The 13,703-nt window shown below is 47.0% G+C and overlaps 1 protein-coding gene across 1 annotated transcript in view; it reads left to right on the forward strand.

Moving 5' to 3' along the window:
- Positions 1-13,703, forward strand: part of LOC138493169 (disintegrin and metalloproteinase domain-containing protein 9-like) — a 4,098,706-nt gene that overhangs the window by 2,582,167 nt on the left and 1,502,836 nt on the right. The gene's annotated exons all lie outside the window — the stretch shown is intronic.

The raw sequence follows: 13,703 nt of genomic DNA on the forward strand, positions 1-13,703 counted from the left end.
CTAATAATTGGGCCAGTTGGTCAGTTTCTGAGGTCTCCATGACACCCGGGTGAGAATTTGTAGGAAGTCTTTGCGTTCTGTTACGCTCACCTGGCACCCACAGGGGTGTCGAGCGGAACTGGACAGCCACGGTCTCCACCAACGTGATGCGTAGTGCAGAGATGACTGACTGGACTGGCCCACCTAGCTTTGTCTGCTTGACCCGTAGAAGTAGTCTCCTAAAGACGGGGAAAGGGAATTAGCCACCCGTGGATTTGAGTATTAACACCTCACTGCGTCCCCACTTATCACTTCTGACATTCCCTTTCACAAAGCTCACCTTATAGTTTTGTATGACGAGCTCTCCATCCTGCGAAGAATGCAGGGGCACGTTGATGGCCAGTTACTTCACTGGCTTGAGGATATTGGAAGAGTTCTGGACAAATCTTGGCTTCAAACCTCCGGGCGAAAGGGCGTAAGTATATAGTTCTAATGAGTTCAAAATGTCCGATTAATCACTCTTGTCCAATTCGTTGTTTCTTTTGCAGCTTAGACCCAAAAGATGATCGTCTTGTGGCAGCTGAAAGCGTTCAGGTAAGAGTCTGTGTTTTGTAACAATGTCCGGTAAATGATGCCAAGGTTTAACTCGCTGCTTTCTCTTTTCTTGCAGGTGCAGCGTAGGAAGATTTGGCGTGCTGGTGGATAATACCTCCTGCGGTAAAATCAGGTAAGCATATGGTGGCAAGAGATTGTCCTTGTTTTTTCCCTTGGCTCACCTTGTTTTTTTCTTGTCCCCCTTAGGCGCTGGAATGCGGCAACCAGGTGATGGATACAGCACCGGATCGTAGAGATGATGCGAGGAACGGTGAGTATGGCGCTGCGCTGCTGCTGGCGATGCAACGCGTTTAAAATGAAGTCTGTTTCTGGTTCAAAGAGGCGCTGAATCCGAAATCAGGTAAGAAATCCAGTAAAGTTCTTGTTCTAACCTTTCTTCTTCTTTCCCTTCTTTCTAGGCGCTCTGGACTCGAGGCAGGCGTGGCAGGATGCTGGATGCTGACTGCAGACACGGTGAGCGTTACGCTGCTGGATGCAGAATAACGGTGAAGCATGTGCTGCTCTTTGGGCGTGGTTTAAATAGCTTTCAAAGTAGTCCCAAGTAAGTATTCCTCCACAGCCACAACCGAGTAACAAAATAGTCCCTAAGATAAAATAGTCCCTTCAAGCCTCACATGGGCTTGGATGCTTGGATCCCTTGCAGCATGGTCTGCATCAGGTAAGTTTTAACATATGAGCCTGGCGCCTATGGCGCCAGGACTGATGTCCCATATGAGCCTCCAGGACTGTACCCAGATAGCCCCTAACAGGGGTTGCTGGGTTTGCTCCGGGTAACATGATGCCTGCTTCCGGGTTGATGGACCTGGTCTGGATGCCCGGGGGTAGGCATCATGACAAGTGGTCCCTAAGGGAACTTCACAGGTTTCTGCCTAACACTGGTGTACAGCGGTGGGATTTGTATGGAGTATACATTTTAGTGTGCTTATAGATACCTTAGTGCAGCTAACCACAAAGCTTAGCACTAAAAAAAGTTATTTTCTAACCTGTCAACTATGGAAAGTTATAGTCAAGAGTCCCTTGCTACAAAAACTGCTGATTGTTTAAGAGTTCTCTGTAAGCATAAAAATCTCCTGACTAAAGGCAAGAAAGTGGAGCTAATAGAAAGGTTGTTAGCAAACCAAAGTCTGGATGGTGGTTCAGAGGAACCTACCACTCCAGCAAATGTAGATAACAGCAATGATATTGATATTGATCCTAGTATTGATAACCTTGAGTCAGAAGCAGAAAAGGAGGGTGAGGATGATGTAGTTGTCCCCCCTAGGCCTCTACCTGCTCTGCCAGCTGTACCTACTGGACCTTTACCAGGTCCCACACTTAGTCCTCAATATCTGGAACTAGAGAAAATGAAACTTGAATTGGAGTTTAAGAGACTTAATACTCAAGCAGAACAAAGACACCAAGAACTGAATCAAGAACTAAGGCTCAGGGAAATGGAGCTCAAGCATGAGTTAGAGATGAAAAAATTGTCTGTGGAAAATGCTTCTCTCTCCGGATCCTCTAGGAGTTCCAGTCCCAAAAGACCCTGGATTCCTAAAGAGCTTGTGGGTATGTATGAGCCTAAGTTGGATGTGTTCGATTGGTTGAGTTTGTTTGAGTATAATCATGGGCTCCAGAACATTACAGGAAATAAGTTACTTTCCTGGTTGTTCTCTAGACTCCCCCCTGTTGCAACTGATGTGGTAATGGAGTTGGGGGAGGAGGATAAGAAGGATTATGAGTGTGTGAAGCTAGCTTTGATAGCTAGATTTGGGAAGACCCCTTCCCAGTACCTTAAGAGGTTTAGGACCCTCAGAAAGCATGATGGTACCCCTTGGGCTACCTGGGTGAGTGAAAGTTTGAAGAACTTAGAGGGATTGATTAAGGGTTACAAGGTGAACACTTAAGAGGGAATGAAGAAGCTTGTGATGTTGGAGTCAATTTATGATGCCTGCTCTCCTGAGCTCAGACAGCACTTAGCTGATTCAAAGGAATTAGATTCCAGAAAACTAGCTAAGGCTGCTGACTTGTGGGTTGGCAACAGGGCTACTCACAAGGACTCTGGGGTAACTCAGAAAAAGGATGAGGGGAAACAGCCAAAAAAGGACTCCAAAGAGAATTCTAATAATTCCAATCCCAAAGAGGGCCCCAAACCCAACAATAAGGGTAAGCCACAAAGGAAACCAAATCAGAGTAGTGTACCTTCTGGTGGTAAACCAGAAGGAGGTCAGAGCAAGCCACCATTCCAGAAAGCATTTGGTAAATGCTATGTTTGTAGCTCGCCCGACCATGTGAAAGGAGATCCCAGATGTAAGGTAAACCTTCAGGGGTCCAGCTTGTCTCCTTAGCCTTCGCTCCAGAGGAGGAAGTACAAATGGCAAGTGGAAACTTTCTGTTACTAGCTGATGAACCCATTGGAGTCTCAGCTAGTGTTTCTTTAGTGTCTCTGGGGTTGTGGGAACAACAGAATTTAGATGTATATAATTCTATCCCAGATAATACTAAAGAGTATTATAAGGACGGTGTCCAGGTGAATGGTCAGGAGACTCCTGCCATTAGGGACACTGGGGCCAGCATAACTGTGGTGGATAAATCATTTTTTCAGGCAGAGGATGTTGCTAAGGCACCCAAACGCCTCACCAAGTTAGCTGGAGGGCCTGTGCAGATGCTTCCCAGTTACCAGTTCTCATCCAGTGTAATGACATGACTGTGAAGATACCTGTCAGCATACAAAGTGAGGTACCAGGAAGGGTTCTGTTGGGTAATGATCTGAAGACTCTTGGAGTAGTGTCACATACCCCCAGACCTCCTAGTAAAAGGTTACAGGAGCTCACCAGACCTGCAAGGGAGAGAACCATTAGAGGTACTCCCAAGGAGATGATGAAGAAGGATATCACTCCTACTCCACTGGAGTTACAACTTGCTACCTCTGAACAACAAGAAGCAAAGGGGAAACCCAAGACTTCTAGGAAACAGCCAGCAGCAAGCACTCCAGTGCTTCCAACTAGGACTTCCTCTAGGTTGTCCAAAGTTACACCTGTAACTCACCTCCAGCTGAGGCTGAGAGGGAGGTACAACCCTGTGTGGTTGAGCTAGACTCTGAAGAGGAGCTAGTGGAAGGCCAAGAACTCATTGGAGATCTGGATCCTGTGGACCATCCTGAACTGCAGTCTTTAATGGCAGAAGGTGGACCCAACAGGGCAGACTTCAGTAAGGGACAGAGAGAATGTCCAACTCTGGAAGGTTTTCGCCAACAGGCAGCTTCTCAGGCTGATGGGCAAGAGCCTGGGAAGTATAGGTTGCACTGGGAAGATGGCCTCTTCTACAGTGAACCAACTGAGTCTGCACCTGGAGACTACAAGCGGCTTGTAGTACCTCAAGAAAACAGACAACAGTTCTTGCAACTGGCCCATGAGATTCCTTTGGCTGGTCACTTGAGTTTCAAGAAGACCAAGGAAAGGCACTCACTCTACTTTTATTGGCCAAAAATGGGGGCTGAGGTAGTTACGTTTTGCAAGAGCTGCCACATCTGCCAAACTTCTGGTAAGGTTGGTTCCAATAATGTGGCACCTTTAGTGACTCTCCCAGTTGTGGGAGTCCCATTTGAGAGGGTAGGGATTGACATTGTTGGTCGCCTTGATCCCCCAACCTCCTCAGGCAACAGGTTTATCCTTGTTGTAGTAGACCATGCTACTAGGTACCCTGAGGCAATTCCTATGAGGACTGTTACAGGTCAGGCTGTGGCTAGGGCCCTCCTTGGTATTTTTACCAGGGTTGAGTTTCCTAAGGAAGTAATCTCTGGCAGGGGGTCAAATTTGATGTCCCACTACATGAAAGCCATGTGGAAAACCTATGGAGTTACTTACAAGTTCTCTGCCGCCTACCACCCTCAGACAAACGGGTTGGTAGAAAGGTTCAACAGAACCATGAAGAGCATGATATGTGCTTTAGAAGATCCCCTTAAAAGAAAGTGGGACCTCCTATTGCCATGCCTTCTCTTTGCTTATAGAGAAGTCCCTCAGGAGGGAGTAGGTTATTCTCCCTTTCAACTTCTTTATGGCCATCCAGTCAGAGGTCCATTGGCCCTGATTAAGGAGGGGTTGGAGAGTGCTCCTTCCCCCAAGCCAGTCAGAGTGACTGATTATGTGATAGGTCTCCGGAGGAGAATGATGGCAGAAGCTAGTGATAACCTGAAAGCTGGGCAAGCTTTGGTCAAACATTGGCATGACCAAAAGGCTAACATGGTTGAGTTCACTCAAGACCAGCTAGTTCTAGTTATGATCCCCACAAGGCAGAGGGCCTTGCAAGATAAATGGATGGGACCCTTCAAGGTTGTGGGTAAACTTGGAGAGGTGAACTATCTGGTGGACTTGGGCAATCCCAAGGAGGCTCCCAGAGTCTTCCACACCAACCGACTAAAGGCGTATGTCTCCAGGCCTGAAGTAGGAGCCTTGCTTCTAGCTTCAACAGAAGAGGAAGAAGAGAGTGAAGCTCTTCCTGATCTCCTCAGAGGCTTACCCTCAGATGAAAAGATTGAAGGAGTAAATCTCTCTTCAAATCTGACACCTGAGCAACAAGAAGAGTGCAAATCTATGTTAAATCAGTTTGCCGCTCTGTTCTCACTTTCACCAGGCTTGACCCCTTGGGGACAGCATGATATACTCACTGGTGACTGATTGCCAGTCAAAAGCAGAGGATATAGAATGTCAGAAAATGTAAGGACCCACATCAAAGGGGAGGTCAAGAAGATGCTTGATCTCGGGGTAATAGAACCCTCTACTAGTCCATGGTCTAGCCCAGTTGTGTTAGTACCAAAGGCAGGATCCAAAGAATTGAGATTCTGTGTGGATTATAGAGCTCTTAATGCAGTCACCAAGACTGATGCCCACCCTTTTCCAAGGACAGATGAGTTGGTGGATAGACTTGGTTCAGCCAAGTTCCTCAGCACATTTGACCTTACGTCAGGCTATTGGCAAATATCCCTGACAGACCATGCCAAGGAGAAAACTCCATTTTCTACCTCAGTTGGCTTATACCAATTTAAAGTTATGCCTTTTGGATTGAAAAATGCACCTGCAACATTCCAAAGGATGGTAAATCAGGTTCTGGCTGGGATGGAGGACTTCTGCATGGCATACTTGGATGACATTGCAGTATTCAGCCAATCCTGGGAAGAACATGTTAACCACCTAGGACATGTTTTGCAGGCTCTTGGATAGGCTAATCTGACCATAAAGGCAAGTAAATGCCAGATTGGTCAGAGTAAGGTGGTCTACCTTGGGCATGAGGAAGGAGGTGGAGAAATAAGGCCTTTGCTCAGTAAGATTGAAGCTGTGCAAAATTGGACAACACCTACTACTCAAACCCAGGTGAGAGCCTTCCTAGGCCTCACTGGATATTACAGGAATTTCATAGAGAACTATGGGACCATAGCTTCTCCACTGAATGTAATCTCCTCTCGAAAATTCCCTAAGAAGGTCAAATGGAATGAGGAGTGCAATCAGGCCTTTGAAAACCTGAAGAAAGCTCTATGCCACGCACCAGTATTGAGAGCTCCTGACTATCACCAAACTTTCATTGTGCAGACAGATGCTTCTAATGTAGGTATAGGTGCAGTCCTTAGCCAACTCGATGAGAAAGGTAGGGAGCACCCCATTTGCTTCATCAGCAGAAAGCTGAGGGATCCTGAGACAAGGTGGGCAACAATTGAAAGAGAATGTTTTGCTATTGTGTGGGCACTGAAGAAGTTTAGGCCATACTTCTATGGTTCTACTTTTGTCATTCAGACTGACCATCAACCCTTGAGATGGTTGATGCAAATGAAGGGGGAAAACCCAAAACTACTGAGATGGTCAATCTGCCTGTATGGGTTTGATTTCACCATTGAGCACAGGTCAGGGTGTCACCACCAAAATGCTGATGGTCTCTCTAGGATGTATGTCATCGACTAGAGGTATGCGATTCATCCAGGAGTGGATTAAATCCTCCTGTCCCTTAGTCTGGGGGGGGGGGCGAGTGTTAGGGAGAATTCTCTGTTAAGGCTAATTTCCCAAACCTAGTGAGTCCCCCAGCTGCTTTGCTGGATTTTTTGGGGTTTATTTTTTTCTCCTGCTAAGGGTGAGACTCTTTTTCTCCCACTCTTAGACATGATTTGAGATATCCTTTGAGTTTGCAATGTGTTTAATGGGCTATGGGGTCTTTTACTCCATAGGGTTTCATGTGGTTTTTGTTAAGTGTGTTACACAGCACCCTCGGTGCAGTAACACAGGGGTGTCATAGTGACCCCCAAACATAGACTCCATACCCTGGGACTGACTACTGTCTCCCAGGGCATGTAAAGTCACCATTGACTTTACTAGTCTTAAATTGGGAACAGAACGAGTACAAAACATCATATTGTGGAAGTACTGGTAGGGGTAATTAGATTGCCCCTGGGTCTGTTGTCCGAGGGGGCACTGTGCAGTCCCCCCTCGTCGAGTTTCTGGCTGGTGGCAGTGGTTACCACGCGAAATATTCCTTAAGAATATTTACTATGGGATTTTCCCATTCATTTTAAACGCACCACTTTTTGGTGCAATGTTAAAGATACCGCTGGGTTATTTATTTAATATTTATTCCCTGGTTGGGTCTTTTCGCCAGGATTCGGTTTTAAAATGGCGTTTGTGTTCGCCTCTGTAACTCCAAACCAAGTCGAGCCCTTTGTTCAACTTTTTGGCGGGCTTCTCCACAGAAGCCTCCAAAAGTGGTGCCACTCTGTCTGGATCTACAGGATGTGTGGGAGGGGGGTTTAGGCACCCTGGGCTGAGTTGCCTCGGCAACTCAAGTCGCACTCTTGTGTGATTGGCCCAGTGGTGAGCCTGCCCGGCTCACCACTTAGCATGTTTGAGTGACAGCTAGGACTGATGAATGGGGGTTTTCTGCATAAAAGCAGGGCTTTGGGGACTGGCACTTCAGACGTCGCCACAGGACCAAAGTATCCGAAGAGGGAGAAGCTGAGCCGACTTGCAACAACGACACCACCAGTGGAGCCCTGCTGAACCGACTCACCACTTCTTCCAACGACAGAGGAGATCTTCATCCCGAAGTGTCTTCTTCCTTTGACTGGTGGGGATAACCAGTTCTCCCACCTTTTCGCCTTCCCGGATCATCTCGTGGCCGCCTTGCCTGTGCCAAGCACCCCGGCAACCGGAATACCATGTTTTACCACTACCGCGAATAAAAGGGTAGTACCTTTTAACCGGAGAACTCCGCGGCTGGTTTCTTCCCTGGCAGTGCAACGACTGTCAGCTTTCCTCCACGTCGAGATCTTCTCTTCCTCTGGACGACGCCGCGACTTGCACCCGCTGCCAGGAACAACTGCCCCCGCTGGAGGATTCTCTCCACTTTCAAAGTACTGTGTCTGCCTGGCCTCCCTCGCAACGGTCTGTGTGGGGTGTCTCTTAAATCCTCAACTTACCACTTGGGTTGGCCCTAGGCTGGCTAACTGAACTTTTCTGAGCTGAACTAATTCCTTTTTGAACTCCCTGCAAGACTTTTCAAGCCTTTTAAACGGTGTGATCTTGGGCGCATTGGTGTTCTACTCTCTCCAAGAGGGAGCCTGGCCTCTGAACTTTTTGCTCACAAGTAGACTTTGACTTCCCTGCCTTGCTGGGTGCTTCTAAAGTATTGTGTTGTGTGCTTTTCCTAATTTCTGCCTTTTCCCTCCCTTTTTCTTAACTTATTGAAGTGCCATCTTTAGTTAAGCACTCACCTCTGTCTGGAAATAAGTGGTGTTAACTAAGACTTGTCTAATACGGAATAAGGGATGTATATATATTAATAGTGACTGTGTTTTTGAACTTGTTTACAATAATAGTGCTGGAGTGTTTCTAAGTGTGTCTTTTTAATAAATAATGTATACTTTGATACCAAAGCTCTGGTCAGTGTTTGCTTGTGCTACTGTATTTTGGTACCTATCTTGTATACTCTATATACTGCCTAACTCTTCTTGAGAGAAGTCTGGCTGCTCAGCCACATCTACCAGGTAAATCTGGGTGGTACAGACTGCTACCAATTGGGTTTACTGCCAACACCTGTAGTCTGGGTTTGCTGCCAACACCTGTAGTTGAATAAACATCCTCATTAGAAATAATATTACATTTAAAAAAGTCATTCAAAACAACCTAAATTCTTTTAAAATATAATATTATACATATTATACATATTAGTGAAAATATAATAACCATTACTGCATTTTTTTTCTAACAAATCTTTGACTATCAACATCTATTTAGATATGTTCTCTATTCCACATATATTTTAATTCCAATAACTACATTTGTTAAATTGATAATTTTACATTTTAAATGTTAATCATCTCTTTGTTCACATGTGTACAATAATGTATGGGACATTTTTTAATGATTACAAACTGGTTCAAACCTTCCCAATTATAAAAATGAAGTTAAATAATATTCTCAATGAATTCATTTTGGTATCTAATTTCTTGATCAAAAAAACTTTTCATTGTAAAAAGAAGACATATTGCATCTGTGTGACTGAATGTCGATTTTCTGTGAAGTGTACCACTATATAGTTTTGTATCAATGTTAGATTTATGCTCAGTAAATAAAATTTGAGCTTTCAGTGTTGTTAAACTGGCATTATTAATGCCACCAGGGCATTCAATACCTAATATTCCATTTGCTCTATCACATGTCGACATATGGTTTATTTTTATTTTTTGCTAGTATAAGGCTGATTGATAGTATTGCTTCTAAGTACAAAGTGCCATTGTTGATAATTATTTCATGGTATAGTTCCTCATTTATTCAATGTATATAGTATATGTGTGGGTTGTTCAGGTATGACTAATGCATCTATTAAGGATTTACTTTTTCAGTATGTTGGTAAATGTAAAAATAAATCATGTAAAGTTGAAACAAATGCAAAAATCTTCCAACGTTTATAAAATTATCTTCGAAGGGATTGTGTCCTCCGACGTATTCCTCATCTTAGATATCTCCTTCCAGCTCTGCTGGCCTCAGAAAATTTTTTCTCTCTAGAGGGCGCTGCGCGTCGACGTCCTCCGAGTCGATGTCCCTCGACAGCCGCCGTATCGACGTCGACGTCATCCTGCCTATAAAGGCCGCGCGCAGCGTCCGTTGCTCAGTTCCGTTTTTCCGCGCTTACTCAGTGCCTCGGAATACTGTTGCTCAGTTCTTGTCAGATTAATCCTATTTACCTCGAGTCATTCGATCCGTACTCGATGGCTTCCTCGTCGGAACCGACAACTCCTCGATCCGGCTTCAAAAAATGCCGAGATTGTAGGAAAAAGATGTCGCTGACTGACCCTCACAGAGTTTGTCTGTGGTGTTTGGGAGCTGAACACCATTGTTCGGAATGCGTGGACTGTATGTCCATGACAGCTAAGGCCCTGAAGGAGCGTAGGGGGAAGCTGGAGAAAGGTAAGACTTTTAAAGCTTCTTCTTCGTCGACGAAGTCGAGACACTCGTCTCCTCGTCACCATTCGCGCTCCAGGTCTCGGAGTGGGTCTCATCACTCCTCGAGATCGAAGCACTCGAAGAGAAGATGTCGAAGATCCCCTTCTCCGTCTTCCTCTTCCTCTGTTTTGCCAAAAAGAATCCCTTGCCCCACGAAACATAGTTCCCGGGCTGAATGGGAGGAATTCCGCAAAAATATGATGAGCGTCTTCGAGAAAGCGGCGTCGACCCCCTCGAAGACTGCCGAGAGCGATGCTCTGGTCGAAAGACCCGAAGGTCAAAAACGCTGCGAGTCGCAGTACCCGGCGAAGGAAACCTCTCGAGCGCATCTCGAACCCTCGAGTAGGACTATGACCTCCAAACCTTCCTCGAAGGTTCCGTCGACACCGTCGACGAGGGTTCCGTCGACGCTGAGGTCGATGTCTTCGACGCCGTTGTCGAAGGGACCTTCGACACACGGGTCTGTCGACTCGACGCCAGCTTCGACACCGGCGTCGACGCCAAGAAAAGTCACGGTTACGACACACCCAGTGACTATCCCCTGGTCCTCGACGTCGATGGCTTCGAGATTGTCGGGTAGAATTCCAATTCTGTCGAGGTCTTCGAGGCCTCCGCCTTTGTTTTCGACGCCACGCTCGAAGCCTTCGGCGTCGACGACATCGACGTTTTCGAGGCCGATAATGACAAGTTCGGCACCCTCTGCCTTGGAAATGGGATTTACTCCCTTTATGAGTTCAGAACAATTGAGAACTATGTCCTCAATTTTGGAAGAGGGTGAATTGTCTGAACAGGAAGACACATTTGAGTTGCAGGGACCTGTAACCCCAATTAGAGAGGAATTTTCCTCTGAAGAACGCAGGTTAAAGGATCTTCATGATTCCTTACATGAGGCAAGTGGGTTAGACACTTCCCCTGAGGTGGAGTTTGCTAGGCCAGACCCGGGGGAGCATGCTGAAACCCCCTATAGAGCCTTAATGGCCAGGATCACAGAGTTCATGGGGTGGTCTGCACCTTCACAATCTTTCCAACAAGATGACCTCACGGATATTCTTGACAAAGGCCCACAGGAGGATCCTGTGGTGCCTTTTCATAAAGCTCTTCAGAGGAAGATCATGACAAACTGGGAAACCCCAGATGTCGTACCAGCAGTAAATAAAAAAACTGTCTACAAAGTACAGGGTATCTTCTACAGACCCGGAGTTTTTGTCTAAACACCCATCCCCAGAAAGTCTGGTGGCACAGGCAGCATCCTCTACCGATGTCAAGACGGCTTATCCTACCGTCCCACAGGACAGGGACGATAAAAAATATGATGCTATGGCAAAGAAAGTCTTTTCAGCATGTAGCATGGCATTAAAATCTGTTAATGCTACTTGCACCCTTGCTAGGTTCAGCCATACACTTTGGGAGTGTGCTTCTACAGCGGCTGACTGCATCCCGGAGGGAGAAGAAAGGGATGCGTTCTTGAATATTATACAGGACGGTAAAGACACTATGTGCGAATCCCTCCAGATGGGCATTGATTCGGCTGACAGTATCAGCAGAGCAATGGCGGCAAGTACATCAACCAGGAGATTCGCTTGGTTGAGAAAGTCTGGTTTTGCCCCAGATGTGCAAGCCAGGCTCTTGAACATGCCATTCGATGGCTCTTCTTTGTTCGGGAAAAAGGCGGATGACAGTTTAGAGAAACTGCAAACTTCAAAAGCAGCAGCAAAATCCCTAGGAGCTGCAATCCGTCAGACTCCCTTTTGTCCCACAGGAACCTCTGCGAGGGGCAAGTCCTTTCGCTTCTACTCCGCATTCGGAAGAGGTAGAGGACGACCGGCTCAAAGTGGACAAAGAAGAACTACCTGAGGTGGACGGGGTAGATATTCAAAAGCTGCAGCAACAGCAGGTGCCTCTTTACCATCGGCATCTGCATCAGCCGCCCCAAAACCACTCTGAGGACTTCCCTCACAGGACACCTGTAGGAGGCAGGTTGACTCAACATCTGGCGGTATGGCAGGCTATCACGTCAGATGCTTGGGCATTGGAAACAGTTGCCCAAGGTTACTGCCTGCCTTTCCTACGTATACCTCAGAGTCATCCACCGGGGATCAGCTCTCAGAAAGCTCCAGATCCGCTCCTCTTGCAGGAAATTTTGGACCTGCTAGAGAAAGGTGCCATAGAACCGGTACCTGTAGCAGAGAGGAACAAGGGCTGGTACTCCCCTTACTTTCTCATTCCAAAGAAAGACGGAGGACTGAGACTCATCTTGGACTTGCGAGAATTGAACAAATTCCTCAGACAAGACAAATTCAAGATGGTCACTCTTTCTCAGATCCTCCAGGCCCTTCAGTTCCAGGACTGGTTGGTATCTCTGGACCTTCAGGACGCTTATTTCCATGTGCCTATCCATCTCAAACACAGGAAATACCTGAGGTTCGCAATTGGCAACTCTCACTATCAATTTCGAGTGCTGCCATTTGGGCTGACCTCCGCCCCGAGGGTCTTCACCAAGTTAATGTCGGTAGTGGCTGCAAGTCTAAGGAAGGAAGGGATTCACGTCTACCCCTACCTGGACGATTGGTTGATCAGGGCTGTTTCTTCGGAACAAGCTCAGATCCAGCTAAATCACGTGTGCCACTTCCTTCACAGACTGGGCTTCTCCCTCAATTTAAAGAAGTCACAAATGATACCATCGCAGAGACTCCAGTTCATAGGAGCGATCCTAGACACTTCCCTGGGAAAAGCCTCGCCACCAGAGGTGAGGGCTCAAGATATTCTACAGATGGTTACCAAGTTCCAACATGCCCAACGTCTCCCAGCCTTCGATTTTTTGAGGTTGCTAGGCCTCATGGCATCCTGCATTTTCCTAGTGCCAGAGGCTCGCCTGAGAATGAGATCCCTCCAGTGGGCACTGAGGACTCAGTGGTCACAATTCTCAGGGAGAATGACAGATCTTCTTCAGGTTCCCGGCAGGGTGGCTCGAGACCTTCAGTGGTGGGCCTGTCAGGAGAACATTCTGAAAGGAGAACAGTTTTGGCAACCATGGCCGGAGATACAGTAGTCACGGATGCCTCACTCACAGGGTGGGGAGCCCACGCCAACGACTTGACCATCAGCAGTCGTTGGTCTCCATCGGAGTCCAGACTACATATCAACCTGTTAGAGCTGAGAGCCATCAGACTTGTGCTGAAGGCGTTCCTGCCAGCTGTACAAGGGAAGAACGTCCTGATAATGACGGACACCACGGTGGCCATGCATTACCTCAACAAAAGAGGAGGCGTAGGATCACTACCCCTGTGCAGAGAGGCGATGCAGCTCTGGTTTTGGGCAATCCAAGAAGGAATCTCTCTATCGGCAGTTCACCTAGCCGGAGAGAAGAACTTGACAGCGGACGCTCTGAGCAGGCAGAACACAGTCTCCCACGAGTGGGAGCTAGCTCAGGAAGTCCTTCAAGAGATCTTCGCCCTTTGGGGAACCCCTCAGGTAGATCTGTTCGCCACCAGCCTAAACAGGAAATGCGACCTGTTCTGCTCAAGGGAATTTCCCCCGAGAGGAGCTCTGGGAGACACGTTCATAGTGGACTGGGAGTTTCCGCTTCTGTACGCGTTCCCACGGGTCCCTGTCATTCCTCAAATGATCAGGAGGTTGAGAAGATTCCGGCGC

Source organism: Ambystoma mexicanum, chromosome 10, assembly GCF_040938575.1.
Source record: "Ambystoma mexicanum isolate Mex_15411 chromosome 10, UKY_AmexF1_1, whole genome shotgun sequence".
Lineage (NCBI taxonomy): Eukaryota > Metazoa > Chordata > Amphibia > Caudata > Ambystomatidae > Ambystoma > Ambystoma mexicanum.